The following is a 12,461-nucleotide window of genomic DNA, read 5'->3' as shown; positions in this document are numbered from 1 at the left end:
CACAAACACGTGTGCAGATGTATACATATGCATGTGGAAGACAGAGGATAATTCCAGGTGTCATTGCTTAGGCTCTGTCTACCTTGCCTTTGTTTCATGGATTTGGAGTTTTCTCTAAGTAACTGAGACTAGGTAGTGGGGAGCCTCAAGTCTTGGCTACCCTTACCTTCCCAGCTGGGAATCATATCACTGTGCCCATATTTGAATATGCAAGATCTGAGTGTGCAACTCGGCTCCTCATGCTTGCACAACAAACACTTTAGCAATAGAATCATCTCCCAGCCTTCCAAACTCTCAAAGGCAGTGGTTCTCAACCTATGGGTCATGACCCCTTCATATCTACATATTTTATATCCTGCATATCAGATATTTGCATTACAATTCATAACAGTATCAAAATTACAGTTATGGAGTAGCAATGAAAATAATTTTATGATTGGGAGTCACCACAATATGAGGAACTGTATTGAACGGTCGAAGCATTAGGAAGGTCGAGAACCACTACTCCAATGTGGTCCTCATAGAGCAGTTGCTAAAACATTTTCTCTGAATGAAAGGATGCTCCTCTAATTTCTCCTACGGTGGCCTGATGACCCTGAATCTTTATTCCATGTTACTTGACCTCAGGAGTCCCTGAGATAATCACTTCCTTCCACCAAGGACCTGAAGATTCAATGCAAAGTTGCATGAGCATAACCTTGCATAGAACTGTGAACATTCTGGACATGCTAGAAAGCCTCATATTACTACCTAAAACTTAATATCAGTAATCAAGAAATGGTGACTTAAGGAACACATCTTGGTACTGACTTGGGGACATTCACTCTGGCCCACCCTTGCCCATAGCTTCCTGAATGTTCAGCTCATGCTTTCTCAGTGTCTACTCTGTCCTTCTGCCTTCAAAAGATTTGAACTTTGAGGAGGTGAGGTGTGCACAGGAGTTACTTGTAGATGTTAAGATATGGAAAATGCTAGCTGGTGCCTTAAAAATAAGTCTTTAGGTAGCAGGGAGACAAGAAATTCCTAGATTCTTGGAATATTTCTGTCCTGCTTAGTTCTATGTGGACCATGCTCTTGTGAAATGCAGAAAGCTTAACCTTTGAAGCTACTTCAAATGGCGCAGGTGGACGGAGGACAGGCTTGTTCCACAGAGACAGGCAGGTGGCTTCAGGTGTGGAGAAATCCAGGTTGATGTGAAGGATGGAGAGGTAAGCCTGAGAGACTGAGTATCCATCACAGATGTGGCTCTTAGCACATCCGCCTTTGTTTATGGTTTCTTTTTGTTCGGAAAGGAAATGGTGTGCTTAAAGCCCAGATTCCCTTAACAAATAAAGGAATGCAACAAGTCTCTGGTGTGAACCTCACTGAAAAGAAGAAAAAAAAATCTCATGGCTGTGAGAGTGAGGGAATATGGAAGATGAGGCAGGAAGGAAGTCACAAAGTAAATTTCCCCCTACTCTAGCCCAGTGTACATGATCAACCAGTCCCAAAGCCTGGCTGCACCAGCACTAGGAGCTGAAATGACTTCAACAGCAGCTAGGGTCCCAGAGTAACTACATTTTAAGGAGCACAAGGGCCCAAGCAAATCTGGGAAGTAAGCAAATCAAATTCACTGAAAGTATAGTATTGTATTGCTTTCAATGTCAACATTTTCACACACGCTAATAAAATAATTCTTGACTTCTCTGTTTTGGCAATCAAGGGTGTTTTAAGTTATTAATACCTCTTTTTACCTTTTAAATGTTACATTGGGCCAATTCTATACATATATACAATGCACCATGAATACAGTCACTCACTATGATCTCCTAACTGGAAGTAGCAATCCAGTGTCACAACTAGATAGACATCCTTTATCTTCTCATAGTCTCACAGCTCAAAATGTCAAGCACAAATAGCAGTAGATCTGGCAGTGTTATTAGGTTGAAAAATGATAGAGGTGTCAAAATATTAAATATAATGAGTCAGTAGTAAGGATGTCACTCTAGAGGAGAGTAGAATGTGGTGAGTGGGTGAAAAAGTAATGATAAACAGGGTGTGGAGGGGCCATCAGAGGCTGGGAAAGGCACCCCTGAATTAGTGGACATAGAAAAATCCAAGCATCTGTGGAACAGGGCAGGAGAAAGAATCCCTTTATATTAAATGACACACACACAAAAGCAGTGGTCAGCTGGACAGTGCTGGTGCACACATTTAATCCTAGCACTCAGGAGGCAGAATCAAGCTGATCTCTGTGAGTTCAGGACAGCCAGCACTTACGTGGAGAAACCCTGTCTTGAAAATCAGCCAACCAAAAAACCAAACAACCAAACAAAACAAGACAACAGTGATCAGGCAGAGAGAGGTGACACATGACTTTAATACCAAAAAAGGCAGGAAACAAACAACAAGAGCAGACAAGAGCAGTGATCAACAGATGGGATGTCACACACACAGGAGTGGTTTGATGGTTAAAGAAGAATAAAATCCTGTTGGTTTTAGCTAATGGAACAAGAATCGTTGTGTTAAGTGAATCAAGACATACTTGGAAAGGCTACCATAAATGTCCTTCCCAGATAGTGAGATCAACAACTAACTTATCTATGGAGCCCTTATCTAGTACCTCTTGGAAACAGAAGCAAACACCCATACCTAAACACTGAGTTGAACTGGAATCCAAATGCAGGGGGAGAGGACAAGACCAGGTTGCAGAAACACATAGAGACAGCTGACCTGAACAAGGAGGAGCTAATGGGCCCCCAGACTGATAGCTGGGAATCCAGCATGGGACTGACTCAGGCCCCCTGAATATGTGTCTCAGCCAGAAGGACTGAGCAATCTAAGGGACCTCAGACAGTGGAACCAGGAGGTATCCCTGGTGCACAAAAGGACCTTGTGGACACATCCCCCATGGAGGGATACTGCCTTAACCTAGAGACAAGAGAGAAGTCCTAGTCCCTATTTCAAATGACCTGTCAGATCTACATGACCCCACCTGGATGGCATTGCCCTACATGTGGAATTGGGATGGGGGATGGGAGGGGAGGGTAGTCAGGGTGCATGGGAGAGGACAGAGAGGGTAAAAGGGAGGGAGGGGGAACTGGGATCAGCATGTAAAATAATAAATTAAAAAAAGAAAAGAAAAGAAACAGCTGACCTAAACAACGGGGAGCTAATGGACCCCAGACTGACGGCTTAGGAACCAGCATGGGATGGAACCAGGCCCCCTGCATGTGGTGACAGTTAGGAGGCCGGGGTAGTCTATTGGGCCCCTAGTAATGGAACAGTATTTATACATACATACACATACACACACACACACACACACAATTAATGAATTAAAAAATGTGCAAATAAAAGGTAGCTCAATGTCACATCCATCAAAAGCCATTACAAAAATTAGCCATTGGACCAAAACATGGTTCAGCAGGTAAAGGTGCTTGTTGCCCAGCCTAACAAGATGAGTTTGATTTCAGGAAGCCACATGATAGAAGTATGTCTTCTGCTCACACATATAAGGCTTGAACATTATTTCTTCTACTTCTAGTTTTTTTTTTTGTGTGTGTGTGTGTGTGTGTGTGTGTGTGTGTGTGTGTGTGTGTGTGTGTGTTTGGGGCTACACATGCCATGATGTGCATGTGGGTGTCAGAGGACAACTTTATGAAGTTAATACTTGATTTCTACCTTTCATGGGCTCCAGGAATTAAAGTGATTGATTGCCAGGCTTTCTCAGCAAGAACTTTCCTCACTGAACCATTTTGTTGGTACGTATTAGACCTTTCTTTGGCCTACACATAGTGGACATTCAATAGCTATTAATATCCTAATGATCTCTTATTCATTTTGATAATGAAAACAGGGAAGCTAAAAAGCCTAGGCATATTGCTCAGCCAGATTGCCCAAACTTAATTTTACTTTTAATGACAAAAAAATATCATAGCTACCATTATTACTTCCTTACTTAGTTTTCCCTTTAATCTTTTTGCTATTTTACTATACCTTGGTGTCAAGGTATAGTATACCTTGGTGTCAAGAAGCCATCTGAAATTCTTTTGTGAAAAGATATAGACAACTACAAGTCATTCTTGATCTATAGTCTGCACTCATAAATTTGGCATATTGTACAATTATTTTCAGCTAATAACAGATAACAGCAATTATAATACTACTTAGAAATAAGGTGACTTTCTAAAATAATGTTTATTTGATCATCAAATGATGCATCTAGTTTTATTGGGTATATCTCTATTAATTAAGGAAGGAATATCTACCTCTGGTTGAGACAAATGTAACAGGCAGATTATTCTCCCAAATGAAACAAACAAAAACTGTACAAAACACACAAAGCTAGGCTTTCTGAGACAAAAGATACAAGACAAAATGGACAGTGATCCGCAAGAGAGAAGAAGGAAATGAGATACATGTATAATTGTCTCAGACTTGAATTAAGACTGTTCTAAGGCCACAGAAGACATGGGATAACCAAGTGGAGTAAGTAGTCCTTCACCCCAAGCAGATAAATGACAGAGTTCAGAAGTCAGGGCCCTGAAGAGGATGAAGGTACAATGTCCCTTTGGAGACCTTCAGAGCATCATGCATCAAACATTCAGCTGGAAGCTAATCCCCACATACATGTGAAGAAACCATTATTTACTGCTAGTGCTATGCCTGAATGTCACTATCTCCCAAGGATCTGTATGTACCAGGGTAGCAGAACCAGAAGAAGCTGTAAAGGTAAAGACCTGGGCCTGGGAGATGACTTAACCGGTTCAAGGCATCTGCTGTCATGCCTGAGGACCAGAGCTCAAGGCCCAGGATGCACATGATGGAAGAGGAGAACTGACTCCTACAAGTCTCCTGATTTCCACACATGCTTGTAGAATGCACACACACACACACACACACACACACACACACACACACACACACACACTAATGTTAACGATGTTTTTAAGGCAAGGACTATTTGGAGTTCCATAGGTAATTAGACATGTGCTCTTGAATGGAACTCCTTTGTTTTCTGTGCCAACTCAGGATGGGACTATATTTCCACACCCATGATTCCACCATGATGTGCCATTACCTTCATACCATGCCCAATCTTGAGTATGGGCAAAGTATAACTCTTTTTTACTTTATAGGTAACCTGTGTTAGGTGTTTTGTTCTAACAATGGAAAGCCGACTAGCACAACTAAGGGAGAACTATGTAAAGGAACAGAAAAAGCGGTAGCTAGTGAGTGTTCACACGGAGCCAGAACAATGTGTGATCACAGGAGCCAGCCTGGAAAGGCTCATAAATCACAAAACATTAGCAGAATCCTCAGAAGGTGCTTGCTTCAATAGTGAGGAGTAATTAGCTATAGATTGATCACTAACCTGAATCTGCCTAACACTTCTGAGAAGTAAGATCTCAAAGAAGTAAATCGTCTCCACACAACCAAGCTACATACTTAAACAATCTTAAAAGAGTATCTGTAAAAACGCAAAAAATATGTACAGAAACTAACAAAGTAAAATTTATAATGTCTCATGTTTATTTAAAATCATTACTCTTGAAAAGCAGTGGAAACACTCATTTCCTAAATAGAAAAAATAACCAAGATATCCCCCCACTGCCAACACAAAAGTAGCATTAAAACCCTCATAACTGTTCACTACAGAGATATGAAACACATTTTTTTGAGGCAAAGTTTCTCTGTGTAGCCCTGGCTGTCCTAAAACTTGCTTTGTAGACCAGGTTGGCCTCAGACTCAAAGATCTGCCTGCCTCTGGCTCCTAAATGCAGGGATTAAAGGCATGTACTACCATCCATTACCCAGCAACATGCACATTTTTAAAAGATTTATTTTTTATGTGTGTATGTATATGAATATATGCCACATGTGTACAGGTGCTAATGGAAACAGAAGAGGAAATCAGATCTCCCAGAACTGGAGTTATAGGCAGTTGTGAGCTGCCAGATGTGGATGCTGAGAACTGAGCTCAGGTCCTCTGAAAGAAAAGACAGTGTTCCTCACTGAGTGATTTCTTTGGTCCTAACACCAAAAAAAGTTTAAAGACTAAACAAAATTAGGATTAGTGAGTTAGTTGTGAGACAATTAAAAATCTAATCAATATGCAATTTGTATACCCGAAGAAGAAAGGGAGACATGGAAAATATAAATGAAACAAAGGCCTAAAATTCCTCCAAATTACATGCATGCTAAACAAAATCTAGGCAAAATAAGCATGAAGAAAACCATACTAAGGTACATCATAATAAAACTTATCAACATTATACAACTTATAACAGCCACAGAGACACAAACGTCACACACAGAGGAACTGGGACAGGATGGCACACTCCTATGGATTTCTTGTTGAAAACGGGGCATGTAAAACACTAAGGAATATTCTCCATGACACTAAATAAAAGCTATCAATGTGAAATTTGCACCTTATAAAATGTATTCAAGAATTAAAACAGACTACTATTTCAGACAAATGTAGTTAAACAAAGGCAGAGGAGATTAGAAAATAGAATCTTCAGTCTCCATGGCTTCGGTGATGAATTCTACTTAGGAAGAAGTAGGGCTAATTTTCCATTCATTCTTAGAGATCATTAAAGAAAAAGGTATTCTGAGCCCTGATAAAACACATTTGCAATGAAAACAAAGACTTGAATGAACACTTAAAGACTAAAACTCACTATGAATCAGAGGTCAATATTCACCAAATTGACCTCTGAAATTGACAGAGCCCCAATCAGCCTCTCACCTTGACACTTGTAAACATGACAAATGGATTCTAACTTCACACGGAACAGAAAGGGACATAGACTTGTCAAAACAACTAGAAAAGAAAGATTGGAGGATATTTAATTTCAAGAGTTATCACACACAGTAATCAACATGGTGGAGAGAGACAGACAGCTCAACAAATATGGCCTGGGTCCAGACAGAGACCCACCCAGACAAAGCAGGCCATTTGTAACTAAAATGCCAAGGCCCTGCAATGGAGAAAGGTCAGTCTCAGAACTGGTTCTGGGAAAGAAGGATATCAAACAAAGGCTTGGATGTCAAGCTCTACCTTGGAACATAGAAATTCAGCTCAATTGTGTTCCACAGTCCTAATCATTAAACATCATGATGCTTGTAGATAAGAACACAGGGAGGGGCTGGGAGATGGCTCTGCAGAGAAAGTGCTTGCTCTCCAAGTGTGGACTAGAATTCAGATCCCCCAGAACCCATGAAAATTTCAGGTGGATTTGGCAGCCCTCCTCCAGTCCTGGTGTTGAGGAGGTGAAAAAAGAACATCCTGGGAACAAGCTGACTAGTTACACTAATCAAAGTGTCAAGCTCTGGGTTTTAATAGAGAGATCCTGTCTCAGTAGAGAGTAACTGAAGAAGGCACCTGCTGGAGTTTAGGCTCCACTACTCTCTCTCTCTGTCTCTCTCTCTCTGTCTCTCTCTCTCTCTCTCTCTCTCTCTCTATATATATATATATATATATATATATATATATATATATTTCTCTCTCACACACACACGGGGGCACTCATACACATAGGAACAAATATACAGACACATGCAAATGACATATATATATAGGCAAAAACAATGTTTTCTTTTCATTTTTTAAACTTGGAAATACATAATCAGTAAAAGAAATAACTGCATTTTGAGGTTCTAATTTTAGAAGCAGTTACCCGTGTGAATAAGGAAGAAGCCTTTACTTAGGGAACTGTAGAAATAGGAAGAGGTGGCATCATTGCCCTGGTTGTCAGAGGAATAAGAGCCCCGGGGTTAAGTGAATTTTTTTTTAAAGCTCTGCAAGCCTCAAAGGAAGCCGAAAGAAAGAAATTCTGAAGAGCAGGGTTATTTCCCTAGGGAAGAGGGGTGCCCATCCCCATGATGGGCAAAGGAACACAAATGTGGAGGGCTGTCAGATATGGTGTTCTCATCTCCTAAGGAGGGACGTGGAGGGACCTCCCATCAGAGTTTGCATCTTTGCAGAGTCCTCTGCAAGTCTCTGCACCATCTCTTCTGCCTAGTTGTGCATAATTCTGAAATGTCCCCCATAGCCTCATCTCTTGAAAGCTTCAATACAGCATCACAGGCTGAGAACTGTGCCTCAAAAAAAAAAAAAAAAAAAAAAAAAAGGTTATGGAGGACATTTCAGAATGCTAACCACAGCCTAGAATGAAGGCTCAAGCCCTCTTGCCAACTTTACCATATCAGACTTTGGCCAAGAGTTGAGGCCTGGCAGGAATGTGGACACAGAAGCATCCACCAAGATGTAGCTCAGAGCCTTCCTTCCATACCCAGAGCTCTGGAAGACCATGAGAGGCTGACCAGGGCCTTCCTTCACACCCAGAGCTCTGGAGGACCATGAGAGGCTGACCAGGGCCTTTCTTCACACCCAGAGCTCTGGAGGACCATGAGAGGCTGATCATAGAAGACCCAGCTGTCCTGTATGAACCAGGCCTGAGTTTACCTAGGTCTCCCTGGGCATTCTACTACTGCCTTGGAGGGCCTGGCTCAGAGCCTGGCCCTGTCTCACTTCAGAAGGCCTCACATTTGCACAGCAAGCATTTTATTAACTGAGACATTTTGCTAGGCTCTACATTAATTTTTTAATGTTATCTCTAGAAATTTTAGACCGATTACATTCTGATTCCTCCACTTAGACTCAACTGCTTTTCTTAATGACATCATTCATCTTTAACTTTAGGAGGACATTTTTCTATATATGAATCCTGATGAAAATTTTGTGTTCTGCAATCTTTACTCATAATCCTTATGTAATAAATATGCTACAGCTTCCTACTTTGGATTTATAAAAAAAAAATGGATCTCATGCACGCATCAAATTTTGTTAAACTACACACTAATTGAGAATTTTCCAGTGGCTGAACATTTATGTGGTTTTGAATCTATTTTGGGTACTTGTAAATAATTTCTTTTTATAATATATTTTATATTAAAATGTAAATTTCACATCAGTGTTCAGAGTTTGGACTGTGGGTCTGACTGCATCAGTGGGCTGGCATAAGTTCATAGTCTGATGGGCTGTTGTAGGATGATGAACACTTGGGAGATAGGACTTAGCTAAGGAGGAAGCCATTAGGAATGAGTGTGCTGTGAGGACTATCCCTTGTCCTGACTTCCTTTCCTTCTCTTACCAGTTTCCCAGAATGAAGCTAAAACATTTTAATGGTACCTAAAATATTTTCCCATTGAAGAACTAAATTCACTCATAGTGTCATTTTTCTCCCATGATGCACCTTTTTTGAAAACTGTCAACTTCTCATGGGTTGGGGCTTGTTTATAAGTATGCTGTTTACTGTAGAAATCAATTCATTTTCCATACCTTTCTTTATAAATGCTATTTTTTTCTTTTGTGTGGTTAATATGCATGAGTGTGCATATTTGTCTGCTAGAAACTTGGTAATTTTAGAGCTTTATGAGCTCTGTATGCCATTTTTATAATAAATCCCCTTCCACTATATTAATAGATTTGAAAACCACCTTAAGTAACACTTAGTAATGCTTGCTTATGATGCTTGCACTTCCTGTAATTACTAAGAAAAACCAAAAAGTATTTAATTTATTTACTACTATTTTTTCTTTATAAAAAGTGTATAGAAATTTCAAAAGGATTTGAAAATCTGCCTTAGTTTCTTTACTCATTGCTGTGATAAAGCCCATGATAAAAGCATTGTAGGGAAGGGTTTATTCTGGAAATGACTATTAGTCATCCCAAGGCAATCTTTACAGTACATCACAGAAAATTAAGTAAAAGCAAAGAAATACCTATACAGGGGCATATGGTCCACCATGGCAGGAAGGATGTGACGGTATATGCCTCGTCCTATCAGTGGCAACAGTGTAAGAAAGCCAGCCATATTGCATCCGCAGTCAGGGAGTCGAGAGACAGGAACGCTGGTGCTCAGCTCACTGTCTCCTTTTTATTCAGCCCAGGACCCTGGTCCATGAGATGATGCTATCCACAATTAGAGGGGATTTACCCTCTTCCATTAAACCTCTGCAAACACTCTCAAAGGTACACCCAGAAGTGTGTCTCCTAGATGATTGTAAATCCTGTCAGGTGGCAATCAGGATTATCTGCATCATCTCCCATTTTTTCTTCATAACTTCAGTTGTCACAGCCAGCTCCTTATTCAGCTAAAGAACCACACTACCTCTATGCTTACAATTTAATTTTTAATTTAATTTTTATTATAGTTCACTCAGGTAAATTTTCCTTTTATTATTACAAAATAAAGTTATTACCAGCAGCATGCAGAAAACAATTACATTCTTTTTAATTGCATTGTTTTTATTTGCTACATATATCTTTTCTTATATACTTAAAATAAGTAATTCATTGCCCATTTTATTTCAATGTTCAATGTTTCTTCTAATACAGTGTTACACTATTTCAATTACTGTTGTTATAAAAACACCCTATTTGTGGAATAATTACTATTATTTTCATTAGCCCTTGAACATTCTTGTCTATCTTTCCAAGTATATTGTAGAATTAATTTTAAATTTTATAATGCCAATGCTGTTATTTTAACTGGTTATATTAAAACTACCTATTAAGCTACAAACAATTGCCTTTCTCATTTTATCTTTCTGTCCTGTAAGTAAGAAAGACATATTTCTGTATATATCCAAGTCTTTTTCCACATTAAAAATGTGGAAATTTTGGATATGTACTATATACTTCCACATAAGTTTAATTAACAAGTAATTCAATTTTGTGGCTGTTGTAAATTGTAAGTTTTGTTACATTTTTAGCTGCCTGATAAATGTAACCAAGTGTCAGAATGGTTTTGGATGTATCTCTTGACCAATGGTTTCTTTTTACTGGTTTATTATCTTAATAGCTTTGGGGCTGAGTGCTTTAGCTCTTCTAGTAAATCATCATAGTCTTCCAACAATGGTCCTTATAAAGGCTCATTTATTTTCTATAGACTTTTGTGCACATACAACAATAGAAATATCTATAAAAATATTTACGTGAAATCCCCTGCCATTATGGCTTGGATCTGAAATGTAGCCCAGAGACTTTTAATGCTGAAGCTTTGGTCCACAGTGCATCCCAGTTCAGAGATTGGGCTTTGGGAAAGTGACTGGCTCTGACCTCATAGACAGACTGGTCCATGAGTTCATAATCTGATGGTTATGGGAGATGATGGAAACTTAGGTGGGACCTAGCTGGAAGGAGGACAGTGCCTGTGAGGGCTCAATCCTGTCCCTCACCCTTACTACTCTCTCACCTTCCTCTTTCCCTTTCTTCCCTCTTTCTTCTTTTCTCTCTCTCCTCCCTTTCTCCTCCCAGGACATTGTGAGGTGAAGGCTTTGGTTCACCATTTCCTCCCTTATATGATGTTCTACATTCACATAGACAAATCATTTGAACCAGCTGATGACTGACACCTGTCCACACCTAGGCCCAAATTAATCTTTCTTCCTTTAGGTTGCCTTTCTAGTGTATTTTGGTGCACAATAAAAAGCTGGTTCTGGTGCGAAAAATAAACTCATATCCTACCTTTGGTGCCAACACAATTCCCTCAGAGTCCCGCCCTTCGACGTCTCCAGAGTCTTACTGGAGCTCTCCCACACTCCCTAATGCTATCTGCTCTCACAGAGTCATCATGATGGCCTAACCACAATCCAGAAGATCATCAGGGTGACCTTTCAGAACTTAGGTCAGCTCTCAAATGTTTGCTCGAAACCCTCTGAAATCCTCATGGTCCTTTACTGTCCTGTGGGCTCTGCCAGCTCCACCAGGGAATTCTTTTTCATATGTAGGAGGAATACTTTTATTCCTAATTCTCACAGACTTGGTTAAGTGCTAAACTTCATTAAGCACTTCATGAAACAAATGTAATGTCGGGTAGTAAAGACATCATCCTTTAGAGGGTTAAAATATTCCCCTACATAAGTTCTCCCTGGAATGATTAAATAAAGTTAATCACAGGCATATCCCTGTTAAATAGACTGTTCCTTTATATTTATTGGCTTTTCATGCCAGTACATCAGAGAGTGAGGAAGAAGATGCTCCAATGACTTAGCATGGATGAAAAGTAAGCATGCTGAGAAGAAAGAGATCAGCATATTTTTGAAATGACCCATGGGAACCTACTCCACTTATCTGTATGCATGCTACTGTTTTAGCATATGAATTTGTGGATGGGAGCCCCAGCTATCAATAGCTAATTTTCTGCAGATATTATTTCATAACTCTTGCACATCCCCAACGTTTGAATTTCTTTACTCTTTTTGACCAACCTATTTCACCAAGATTTGGCAGTTTTCCCATTTTCTGACAGTAAAGAAATAAGGTAAAGCTACCATGTAGGTTTTCGTGCTAACATGTTTGTCTAGGGGTCCAACAAAGAAAATTATTCATATATTTTAGTGACTATATTAGCCTTTGTCTTTTAGTAAAGAACATACGAGTTTCATTAGAGTATAAGATTCCTAAT

The sequence above is a fragment of the Phodopus roborovskii genome, unplaced genomic scaffold (genome assembly GCF_943737965.1).
Source record: "Phodopus roborovskii unplaced genomic scaffold, PHOROB, whole genome shotgun sequence".
NCBI classification, from domain to species: domain Eukaryota; kingdom Metazoa; phylum Chordata; class Mammalia; order Rodentia; family Cricetidae; genus Phodopus; species Phodopus roborovskii.
This window is presented reverse-complemented; position numbering follows the sequence as displayed.